We start from the raw sequence: 12,927 nt of genomic DNA on the forward strand, positions 1-12,927 counted from the left end.
TGAGTGTCCTCCTTAATGATCTTTGCCCATTTAGCCCATCCTCCCCACCCAAAACTTCCCCAGCAACCCTGAGTTTGTTCTCTGTATTTAAGAGTCTCTTATGGTTTGTCCCCCTTCCTGTTTTTATGTTACTTTTGCTTCCCTTCCCTTATATTCATCCGTTTTGTGTGTTAAATTCCACATATGAGTGAAGTCATATGATACTTGTCTTTCTCTGACTAATTTCGCTTAGCATAATACACAACCACATTGTTGCAAATGGCAAGATTTCATTCTTTTGATTGCTGAGTAATATTCCATTGTATATGTATACCACATCTTGGCAAAGTGTCTATTCATGTCTTTTGCCCATTTCTTCACTGGCTTATTTGTTTTTTAGGTGTTGATTTTGATAAGTTCTTTATAGAGTTTGGATACTATCCCTTTATCACATTTATCATTTGCAAATATCTTCTCCCATTTCATCATTTGTGTTTTAGTTTTACTGATTGTTTCATTCACTGTGCAGAAGCTTTTCATCTTGATGAGGTCCCAGTAGTTCATTTAGCTTTTGTTTCCCTTACCTCCAGAGATGTGTTGAGTAAGAAATTGCTGCAGCCGAGGTCAAAGAGGTTGTTGCCTGCTTTCTCCTCTAGGATTTTGATAGCTTCCTATCTTACATTTAGGTCTCATCCATTTTGAGTTTACTTTTGTGTATAGTGTAAGAAAATGATCTAGGTTCATTTTTATATATGTTGCTGTCCAGTTTTCTCATTACCATTTGCTGAAGTGACTGTCTTTATTCCATTAGATATTCTTTCCTTCCCTGTCAAAGATTAGTTGGCCATACATGTGTGGGCCCATTTCTGGGTTCTCTATTCTGTTCTACTGTTTGTTTTTATACCAGTACCATACTGTTTTGATGATTACAACTTTGTAATACATCTTGAAGTCCAGAATTATGATGCCTTCAGCTTTGCTTTGCTTTTCTTTGTCAGGATTGCTTTGGCTATTCAGAGTTTTTTCTGGTTCCATACAAATTTTAGGATTGTTTGTTCTGGCTCTGTGAAGAATGGTGGTATTATTTTAATAGGGATGTCATTGGATATGTAGTTTGCTTTGGGTAGAATCCACATTTTAATAATATTCTTTCAATACACGAGCATGGGGTATTTTTCCATTTTGGGGGGTTATCTTCTTCAATTTCTTCCATAAGCTTTCTGTAGTTTTCAGTGCATAGATTTTTTCACCTCTTTGGTTAGGTTTATTCCTAGGCATTTTATGGGTTTTAGTGCAATTGTAATTGGGATTGATTCCTTGAGTTCTCTTACTCCTGCTTCATGATTGTTATATAGAAATGCAACAGATTTCTGTACATTGATTTTATATTCTGTGACTTTGCTGAATTCATGGATCAGTTCTAGCAGTGTTTTGGTGGAATCTTTTGGGTTTTCCCAATAGAGTATCATGTTGTCTGCAAAGAGTGAAAGTTTGATTTTTTTTTTTCTCGCTGATTTGGATGCCTTTTATTTCTTTGTGTTATCTGATTGCTGAGGCTTGGACTTCCAACATTATATTGAATAACAATGGTGAGAGTGGACATTATTGCCTTGTTCTTGACCTTAGGAAAAAGCTCTCAGTTTTTCCCCATTGAGGATGATATTCGTGGTGAATCTTTCATATCTGGCTTTTTATCTTGAGGTATGATCCTTCTATCTCTACTTTCTTGAGGCTTTTTATCAAGAAAGTATGCTGTATTTTTTCAGATGCTTTCTTTGCATCTATTGAGAGGATCATGTGGTCCTTATCCTTTCTTTTATTAATGTGATGTGTCACGTTGATTAATTTGTGGATGTTGAACCAGCCCTGCATCCCAGGTATAAAGTGATTATGGCAAATAATTCTTTTAATTTATTGTTGGACCTGGTTGCTTAGTATCATGTTGGTAATTTTTATATCCATGTTCATCAGGGAAATTGGTCTGTAGTTCTCCTTTTTAGTGGGGTATTTGTCTGGTTTTGGAATCAAGGTAATGCTGGCCTTGTAGAATGAGTTTAGAAGTTTTCCTTCCATTTGTATTTTTTGGACCAGCTTCAAAAGCATAGGTGTTAACTCTTCTTTCAATGTTTGGTAGAATTCCCCCTGGAAAGCCATCCAGTCCTGGACTCTTGTATTTTGGCAGATTTTTGATTACTAATTTGATTTCTTTACTGGTTATGGATCTCTTGAAATTTTCCATTTCTGCCTGCTTAAGTTTTGGTAGTTTATATGTTTCTAGGAATCAGTCCATTTCTTATAGTTTGCCCAATTTATTGGCATATAATTGCTTTTAATGTTCTCTTATTATTGTTTGTATTTCTGTAGTGTTAGTTGTGATCTCTCCTCTTACATTCATGATTTTATTTATTTGGGTCCTTTCCTTTCTCTTTTTGATCAATCTGGCTAGGTTTTATCAGTTTTGTTAATTCTTTCAAAGAACCAGCTCCTGATTTCATTGATCTGTTCTACTGGGTTTTTATTTATTTATTTACTTATTTTGATATCATTGATTTCTGCTCTATTCTTTATTATTTCCTGTCTTCTGCTGGTTTGGGGCTTTATTTGCTGTTCTTATTCCAGCTCTTTTAGCTGTAAGATTAAGTTGTGTATCAGACCTTTCTACCTTCTTTAGAAAGTTTCTGTGGATAGGTCTGCTGCAAACCTGATCTGTCTTCTCTTATAGGTTAATGACTTTTGTCCCTTTTTACTTTCATAATTCTTTCCTTATCTGTGTATTTTGTGAATTTGACTATGATATGCCTTGTTGATGGTAATTTTTTTTGGGGTTCTCTATGCTTCTTGAATTTTGATGTCTGTGTCTTTCCCTAGATTAGGAAAGTTTTCTGCTATAATTTGTTCACATAAACCTTCTACCTCTTTTTCTCTCTCTTCATCTTCTTGGACTCCTATGATATGGATGTTATTTCTTTTTAAGAAGTCACTGAGTTCTCTAATTTTTGTATCATGTTCTTTTGCCTTGGTTTCCCTCTTTTTACTGCATTATTCTCCATAATTACATCTTCTATATCACTGGCATTTATTCAAGATTGCATTGGGTTGTAGAATTTTTAATTTCATCCTGACTAGATTTGGCTTCTTTTATGTCTGCAGAAAGGGGTTCTGTACTTTTTTTCAACCCCAGCTAGTATTATTATAGTTCTGAATTCTAGTTCACACATCTTGTTTATATGTGTGTTGATTAGGCCCCTGACTGTCATTTCTTCCCATTATTTCTTTTGGGGCAAATTCCTTTGTTTTGTCATTTTGGAGGAAGAAAAATTAATAAAATAAAATTTTAAAAAATAAAAAAAATTGAAAACAACCCCAAAAATCAAACAAAGAAAGCTAGATCCTAGGAGTGTTTTGGTCTGCTTGTTGAAAGAAGCTTGATAAAATAGAGATAAAAGGGAAAGTAAAGAAGAAAAGAAAAAAAAGTAATGAAATGAAGAAAGTGAAATAGAATAAAAAAATTACAAAATATAGCAAACAGAAAAATATATATATATTTTAAAACATGTATTCATTTTTTGAGAGACACAGACAGAGCGTGAGCAGTGCAGGGAGGGAGGGAGGCACAGAATCTGAAGCAGTCTCCAGGCTCTGAGCTGAGAGCCCAGAGCCCAATGTGGGGCTCGAACTCAAGAACTATGAGATCATGACCTGAACCGAAGTTGGATGCTTAATTGACTGAGCCACCCAGGTGCCCCAAATTTAAAATATTTTTTTAAAAAAAGGAAAATAAAAATAAAATTTTCTCTTTCTGTATCTGAGAAAATGAAAAAAAAGCAAAACAATTTAAACAAAAGCAAAAACAACAACAAGTAAATGAACCAGAAAACAGAATGGGGTGGATCAGTATGAGCGTGTATGTGCATGCACGTGAGAAGTGAAAATAACATCACCCAGCCTCCTAGTTTCTGGCACAGGAACTCTGCACTCATACCAACCCACAAACAGGCAACCATCCCTTGTCTCAGGATTCTGTCCACTCCCCACTTCTATACTGTCTGTGTCCAAGCTGTCAGCCTTCCAGGCACCTCCCTCCCAAATTTTATCTCAGATGGGACTGTGTTTCCAAACCCCTCACTTCTGAGAACCCTGTGGCTTGGACCTGCTCCAACCCTCTGGGAGAGGGTCTCACTGAGCAATGGTCAGATGCAGGCTTGCCCCAGAGAACCTTCATGTGATCTTGCTGAGGCAGAGGTTCTGAGATTGTGGCCAGGTACTGGCTTACCCCAGAATAAATTCATGCAATCACGCAGTGGCAAAGGTTCAGAGATTATGGCAAATTACAACACATAGCCAGCACCAGTTTTCACCACACTCTATCATCTTTGTTCCAATTCCAGAAAATGTGGCTATTCTCCAGGGTCTGCTGGGACCTTTGCCTGTGGGAGACCATGTTCCTCTACCAAATGCCCTCCAAGCAGGGGAACTGCTTCTCCCTTTTTGGCCCATGAACCCCTTGGACATCACTGCCTACTCCTGGAGATTCGATCTTTCTCCCCACCAGAGCACTGACAGGTACTGAGCTCCAGAATTTCACACTCTGCACTCCCCTGTTTATAGAGTACTAATGGAATTGAAACCTTTCCTTTCTCCAGGTCAGTGGTTTAGGGAAACAGATTTCTTGTTTAGTCCCTTGTGAGTGTTTCCACTCTTTTTCTTTCTTTCCAGCTACTTTCAGGGGAATGTTTTTTCTGTACTTTCCTGGCGTGCCACACTTTTCCCCACTTTCTCTGTCCTCTCTCAACAAAAACAGCTCCCTACCCTCCATGGCTTCTCTCTCCCCCAGTTCATCTCTCCACACAGTGTGTATCAGCCAAGATCTGTGGCTCAAGTTACACAGATTGTTGTGTTAATCTTCAGATAAATTTCCTAGGTGTGAAAATTGGTTTAGTGCTAGTCTAGCTGCCTTTAAGGGATGAGAGACGTCAAGAATTTCCATGCTGCTCCACCATCTTGGCCCCACCCCTACATGTTATTAATCTATGGTGTTCAGGACTGCACCATTGCCAAAACTCTACTGAACAGGAGGGTGTTTAGAAAATATCATTTATTGGGACACCTGGGTGGCTTAGTTGTCTGATTCTTGTCAGATGTCTGATTCTTGATTTCAGGTCAGGCCATGATCTCATAGTTTGTGAGTTTGAACCCCTGCATTGGGCTGTGCCCTGACAGTGCGGAGCCTACTTGGGATTCTCTCTCTCCCTCCCTCCCTCCCTCTCTCTCTGTCTCTGTCCCTCCCCCTCTTTAAAATAAATAAAGTTTAAGAAATGTTGTTTATAGTTATATTAGAGTAACTCCCTCCTTTTCCTTTTGTTTGAGCATGAATTACTGAATTATCTGACTTTACAGTAACTATGAAGAATCATTTAAGACTGGACAGGATACACTAGAAAATTGCAGTACAGACAAGTATCAGAAATAAAATAATTATTAGCCCTTATAAAGAGTCTTGAACACACAGAGGTGGATGACCAATTCCAGGCTAAGAAAATGTTGTAAAAGCTATCTCGTATGTTACAGAGATTCAGTTGCATATTGTATGAGTCCTTTTCCACTTAAATTTGCAATAGAAAAGAGACAGGAACAGGGATAACATTCGTAAGCACATAGCAAGATTGAGGAAAATTGATGGTGAGTGCAGTATTAGGTAAAAGGCAAGGCTTTACAAAACTTTAAAATAATAGTTCAAAGGAAATGTATACCTCCAACAAGGAAAATCATCAGTCCACTTCTTTCATTTTTTAACTAGTATGCTTGACTGACAATTGTTCAGCTATTAGTTCAGCTATTTGGAAAGGTATAGTGAATTTAAGTAAGTGATAGGCCAGTAAGCTTGGACATTGTAGTTTCTGTTTTTAAGTGGAAACCATTAGCAGAGAATTATCAAATCAATACTATCAAGGTAGTTTCTAGAGTTTTGCATGAATCATATGTTACTAAAAGAAGTGAAGCAGTAGTAAGATTTTTCTTTCTGGAGAAGGAAAAGGAAAATTTCTCTGTTCAGGACATTGCAGCAGTAGATATTTGAAGGGGAGAAAATGCAACGAGGGCATTGACAAATCTATAGAGTGCTTAATTTATCTCATAAAGGGTAATAATATTTGGCCCCAAAGGGAAAAAAAGTACTTTAAACCTAAAAACCTAGAAATGAAGTCAGCCTTTGTGCTTAAATATATTCCCTTTTGCATTAAGGCATACACTTCTTGAAACACATTTATATAAGTATATTTTAATTATACATAATTAACTTAAGACCAAATTTCCTTTTTGATTAGTTTATTTATAATTTTTTATTCTGAGATAATTGTAGATCCACATGCATTTGAAAGAATATTGTAGATAGATCCTATATGCCTTTCACTCAGTTTCCCCCTCATATGGTGAGGGGGACCATATTGTATAACTATAGTATAATATTATGACCAGAAAATTGACATTGATACAGTACACTAGCTTTATTCACATTTTCCAAGTTTTATATGCATTCATTTATGTGAGTGTGTTTGTGTGTGTGTGTGTATTCAGCTCTATGCATTATACCAAATGTGTTGATTTGTATTACCCCTATGTAATCATGCTATTTAGATCTTACTATTAAAGAAAAAAAATAGTTCTGAGGACTTGCCCAATGATTTCTTGTCTATTAGGTGGATTTTTTTTGCTCTAGCTGGAAGGGGATCATGAACTATTCTCACGCTTGTGTAGTTCTAATATTTGTTTACTGCTGATATTTCATGGTTCTTTCTCTGGGTTTGGGTCATTTTTTCACATACATGCACCAAATAGTATTCAGCCAAAGGCTTGAAGGGACCCTTCTGCAGACCCTGAAGCTCCCTCTCTCCCCATCACCTTCTTTCCCTTTGTCTTTCTCCCTCTTCCCCTTCTTTTATCACTCCCTCCTCTTGTGTACTTTCTTTCTCAAATTCTAGAACTTGCCCTCTCAGAACTCTACCCTTTGCTTCTATAATTTATAAAGTCTACTTCCTCCTTTCTCTGCTGTACCCAGAAATTCTCTCCAGGCAGTACGCTGAGTTAATTGTAAATTCCACCTCATTTGTGTCTGTTCTCTCAGGGATCACTTTATTACTAGTATCTAGTGTCTTAAAACCATTGCTTCATCTATTTTGTTTAAGTTTCTGGTTTATTTTCATATTAAGGTGAGTGCTGGGGCGCCTGGATGGCTCAGTCGGTTTGGCGTTTGACTTTGGCTCAGGTCATGATCTTGTGATTCACGAGTTCGAGCCCTGCGTCGGGCTCTGTGCTGACAGTTCAGAGCCTGGAGCCTGTTTTGGATTCTGTGTCTCCCTCTCTCTGCCTCTTGCCTGCTCACACTTGTCTCTCTCTCTCTCCCCAAAATAAACAAACATTAAAAAAAAATAAAGTGAGTGTCACTTTATTATGGCCCAGAAATTGATTATCTAATGGTATAAATTTCTTATTTAAATAAAGTCCTGTTTATGTGTTTTTTATTTTACTTTAATGTTTTTGTATCCTGTTTTTCTAAACTTGGCTTATTCTAAGATTATAGATATATACTCATAAATTTATTTGCATGAAGTATATTTTTTATATTTATATTTATGATTTATTTCAAATTGATTTTTGTTTATGCTAGCTACCATAATGTTTCCATCTTGGATCATTTTCTTTTATTTTGAAAAGTTACCCCAAGTTAGTCCCTCTACCACTTTCTGACTAATGAAAGAACTTTATGGCAATTTGTCTCCATTTACTGCTCTGTTCTATTCACCAGTAGATGCCATTAGACACTTTCACTCTTGGCTATGATGGAGTAAGAGGGACTAGATTTACGTTCTCACTTTAAACATGTAGAAAATCAGATAAAATATAAACTCATCAACTTAAAAAAATGGTCATCTTTACTGATTCCATGTCCTTTGTACTCTATGTAGGGATAATCATTATTTAGATCTAAGCATTATCCCTACTCTTACTTTAAGTCATTCATTTTCCTCAGATATTTTTACCAGAATTTAATTTGGTACTATGTTTTGCTGGACCTCATAGATCTTCTTAAAGCATTAGTTGTTCAAACAAATCCTATTTATTTTTCTCTTTCTATTAATTTTTGATATTTTACTTATTGTTGTAATAACTCTTTATATTTCAAAGTACCCCTTTGATTCTAATACTATTGTCAATGTGTTTTAATTTAGTGTTTGTATTTTGATCTTAAGTATGTCTACAATTATTGTAAGAGAAAATGGAAATAAGTAAAAATGTTTGAAGGGAAATATTAAATGTACTGAGAAATGAGCACTAGAGTATCAGAAAAAGTTTTAAGGTAAGTTCAAGGGCTTTAGAGTCAGACTTTTTAATCTGAATTCTATACCTTATTACCTACGTGGTTTTGGGCAAGTTACTATGTTTCTTGCCTCTAGTTTCTTTATCTATAAAATGGGAAAGTAATTACACAAATCTCATGGGACTACTTAGAACTGACCTAGCTCCCTGCAAGTGCTCTTTGCTATGTTAGAATCATAAGGAAAAGCCTCCTTCTATACAAAATCTTTTCATAGAGGAAAATGTCAGAGAGATAAAGCTTTAGGTTTTAAAATTCTTAAAATATCTTTCATAAGCAGACTATTACCTTCAAATTGAGTCAAGGCTGCAAAAATACTTATGAGGAGTATTTTTAAATCTCCCTCAATTGGATCATTGTATGATCTAATTTAAATGTCTAGCTCTTTTACCCCAGGGTTTTATTAACATAAAAGAGATTCTGATTTTCATCACTATCATTATTAGTGACTTTGGCCTTATCTGAATAGTCATTCTAGACTAGGAGAGAAATAAAGAAATACCACTGAGGACTTATTTCTAATTGTGGGCTCTTCATAACTAAAGAACTGTTCTGAGTAACTTTACTGTTAACTTTTGAAATCTTATGAGATAGTTGCTGTTAATTCAGCCATACAGTAACTTCTTTCTATTGTGAGAAATACTCATAATTATATATTTGGCACCCTATTATCATCTTCTTCTCTGCATATTTTTGTTATTAATTTAAAATAATTTACTGTATACATGCCATATGTGTGTGTGTGTGTGTGTGTGTGTGTGTATCCCTCACATATATGCATATGTCATCTTGTATATACATATATGTGTATCATATATGTGTATATGTGTAGTGTGTATATGTGTGTATATACACATACATATACATTTTTATATACATATACACACATATATACTATATATATATATAGTGAGAGATTAGAAAAGCTGTAAGTTGAATACAGCCCAGATCTTTTCCTCTTAAATATAGTTTTCTCAAGGACAACTATCTCTTCACTGTTGTTGAAGCACAGAAGCCATTGTTTGCACTCTGTTCAGGGTGGCCCTATAGGGATAGAACAAAGGGATGTGGGGCATGTGTGGCTGTTTAATTTGGGGGTAAAAATAACTTCCCTTTGGTTTGAAGAATTACTTTATCCCATATAGTATCCTGTAGGTTTGGGAAAAACCCAAAGGGGATTATAATATATAAATAAATGAGTTTTTAGTTATTGACAAAATATAACTATTGTAAGAGTTAAGGGAAAAATAAATCAAAGAGCTTAATACTTCATAGAATTGTCCTTTCAAAGGTATATCCTATTTCTTAACCTTGCCACTCTCCAAATTTCTCAATGATTCTGTCTTCCAGTCTCTGCTGTGAAAGTCTCCACTCATCTGCTTTGTCACCTATCTGTATGGACTACATTTTCTTAAGTGTCTTTGGTCCATTTCTAACAAGGATATTCCCCCTGGTAAGATTGCAGATGGGTTGTTGATAACCCTAGGACTGTGCTGAACTCTACCCCAATCATGACAGATTTATAATTGGCTCTCAGAGCCCTCTGAATATGTGGGTACTGCTATCAGCAACAAAGAAACGGTATCTCAGATGAAGGTCTCTTACTAATGATAAAGATGTAAATTCATCAAGAGGATTTAACAGTCCTAAGTCCTTACACATCTAACAACAAAGTTTCAAGATATATAAACATAGCAAAAACTGAAGTTCAAAGAGAAATAGACAAATTCATAATTACAGTGAGATAATTTCTCAGTAATTTAAATAGCGTATAGAGAAAATCAGGGATGGATGGGATAGATTAATCAACCAACTTGATCTAAATGACATTTATAGAACATTATAGAACATTCCATCCAACAGAAACTGTTATTTTTGAGTACAAAAATGTTTCTCGCGGTAGACCATATTTTGGATCATAAAAAAGGCCTCATTGTATTTGAGAAAGATTCCAGTCATTATTGACGGCCACAATAGAATTAAGTTAGAAATCAGTAATAGCATAATATCTGAAAGTCTCCAAATATTTGCAACCTAAAAAACAAAAGCACACATACTTCTAAATAAGCCATGGCTCAAAGAAGAAATCACAAAGGAAAAATGAAAATATTTGTTACTGAGTAAAAATTTTAAAACATCATATTAAAATTTGTAAGAAGCATCTATAGCACTACTTAAAGGTAAGTTATTATCATTTATATATATATATATATATATATATATATTAAAAAAGTAGAAAACTCCAAAACCTATGACATAATTTTCTGCCTTAAGAAACTAGTAAAGCAAAAGGGAGTTAAACAGAGGAGAGTTATTCATAAAGGTAAGAGCAGAATCAATAAAAAAGAAAACCAAAAAATGGAGAAAATTAGTGTAAACAAAAACTGGTTCTTTGAAGGTACTATAGACTGAATGATTGTGTCTCTCCAAAATTCACATAGTGAAATCTAATTCCCAGTGTGATGGTGCTTGGAGATGGAGCCATGGGCGGTGATTAGGGGCCCTCATGAACGGGATTATAGAAAAGGTTACAGAGAGCTCCCTTGTCCCTTCCAGCACATTAGGACACAGCAAGCAGTCAGCTATGAACAAAGGAAATGGGCCCTTATTAGGTGCAGGAAATGTTGATGTCTTCATCTTTGGACTTCATAGCCTCCAGACTGTGAGAAATAAATATTTATTGTTTAAACCACTCAATCATGGTATTTTTGTTACAAAAGCCCAAATAGACTAGAAAAAATCATTAAAACATATAAAACTGTAGCCAAGTTTGGGGGAAAAAGGGGAGATACTAATGGTTAATATTGGGAATGAGAGAAAAGGCATCATTATAGTTCCTACAGAACTAAAAAGATAATGCAAGCATATTATGAACAACTTTGTGTGAATTTCAATAGTTTAGATGAAATTCATATTTTCTTATAAAAATTTACTCAGAGAAATAGATTACCTGATACTCTATCATAAGGAAATTAAATTTGTAGTTAAAACCTTCCCACAAAGAAATCTTCAGACCTAGATTACTGTGCTGGTGATTTCTAACAAATATTTAAGGAGAAAATGATAATAACTCTATATCAACTTTCCAGAAAATAGAACAGAAGGGAACACTTTAAAACCTTTCTATGATGTCAACATCTCCCTAAGACAAAAACCTGAAAAAGATTGTTAAAAAGAAAAGCGCACAAACACTATCAATCACATAGATAAAGTGTTTAAACAAATATTGTAACACTGAATCTAGTAATATATGGGAAAGGATATAAAATCCTAGAAATCTAGCTTCTACCAGCAATGAAATGGCACATTCAATTCTGCAGTTATTCATATTAACCTGCTAAAAGAGAAAACTCCTATAATCCTCTCAGATTTAGGAAAAAAGTTTGATATAATTCAAAATATATTCATGAAGAAAAAAATCTCTGATCAAACTAATTCTAGTAAAAGGAAACATCAATCCAATAAAAGGCTTCTACATGAAAACTATAGCTCACATTATTCTTAATGGTGAGACTGGATGTTTTCTTTCTATGAATGGGAACAAGACAGAAATATCTGATCTCATCACATCTTACTTGAGGTTTCTACAATACTATCAGCAATAAAAATGGAAACATAAACATGGGAAAGGAAGAATTAAAATTTCTCTATCTCAGACAGCATCTACACAGAAAAGTCTAAGGAACCTACAAAATCTAAGAGAAGTAATTGAGTTTAGCAAGTACAAAAAAAATACAGAATCAGTATTCAAATACCAATTTTATTTCTATAGGTATCCAAGTAATTGGAAGTTGAAATTCAAAACAGTACCACTTATTCTAATATCAAAAATTATGAAATATTTAAAGATAATTTGACAAAAGATATTCAGGACTTGTACTCTTGAACAATTGCATTGTTGATAAAAATTAAATACCATCTAAATACATAGTAAGATACACCATGCTCAGAGAATGAAAGAGAATATTTTACAATGTCATTTCTCCCTAAATTGACATAAAGATCAATACCATCCCATTCAAAACTTCACATTTTTTTTGTAGAAATTGGTAAGCTGATTCCAAAACTTACATGGAAATGCACCTGGAATAACTGAGGAGTTTGAATTGTAATAATAAAATGTTGGGATTTATACTACCTGACTTTAAGATTTAGAATAAAACTATAGTAATCAAAATGGCGTAACAATGGCAATTAGCTCAATGGAACAGGATAGAGAGTTCATAAAAGACCTATGCATATATGGCTAATTGAAGTTTGACAAAGGCTCCAGGGCAATTCAGTAGGAAAAATAACTTTTCAACAAGTGATGCTGGACCAATGATGGCCATTAAAAACAAGAGACAACCTTTCCTCAAACCATGTACAAAATTAACTTGATGTCAATATAGATCTAAGTATTAAATTTCTAGAAGGAATCATAGGTAAAAAAAATCTTACAAAATCAAATTTTTATTTGACCAAGATTTCTTTAAAAAGAAAAATAGCAAAAAAAAAAAAAAAGAAAATAGACTTCATCAGAATTACAAATGTTTGTTCTTCAAAAGACACTGCTAAGAGTATAAAAAAGCAAGACA

Source organism: Felis catus, chromosome C1 (genome assembly GCF_018350175.1).
Source record: "Felis catus isolate Fca126 chromosome C1, F.catus_Fca126_mat1.0, whole genome shotgun sequence".
NCBI lineage: Eukaryota > Metazoa > Chordata > Mammalia > Carnivora > Felidae > Felis > Felis catus.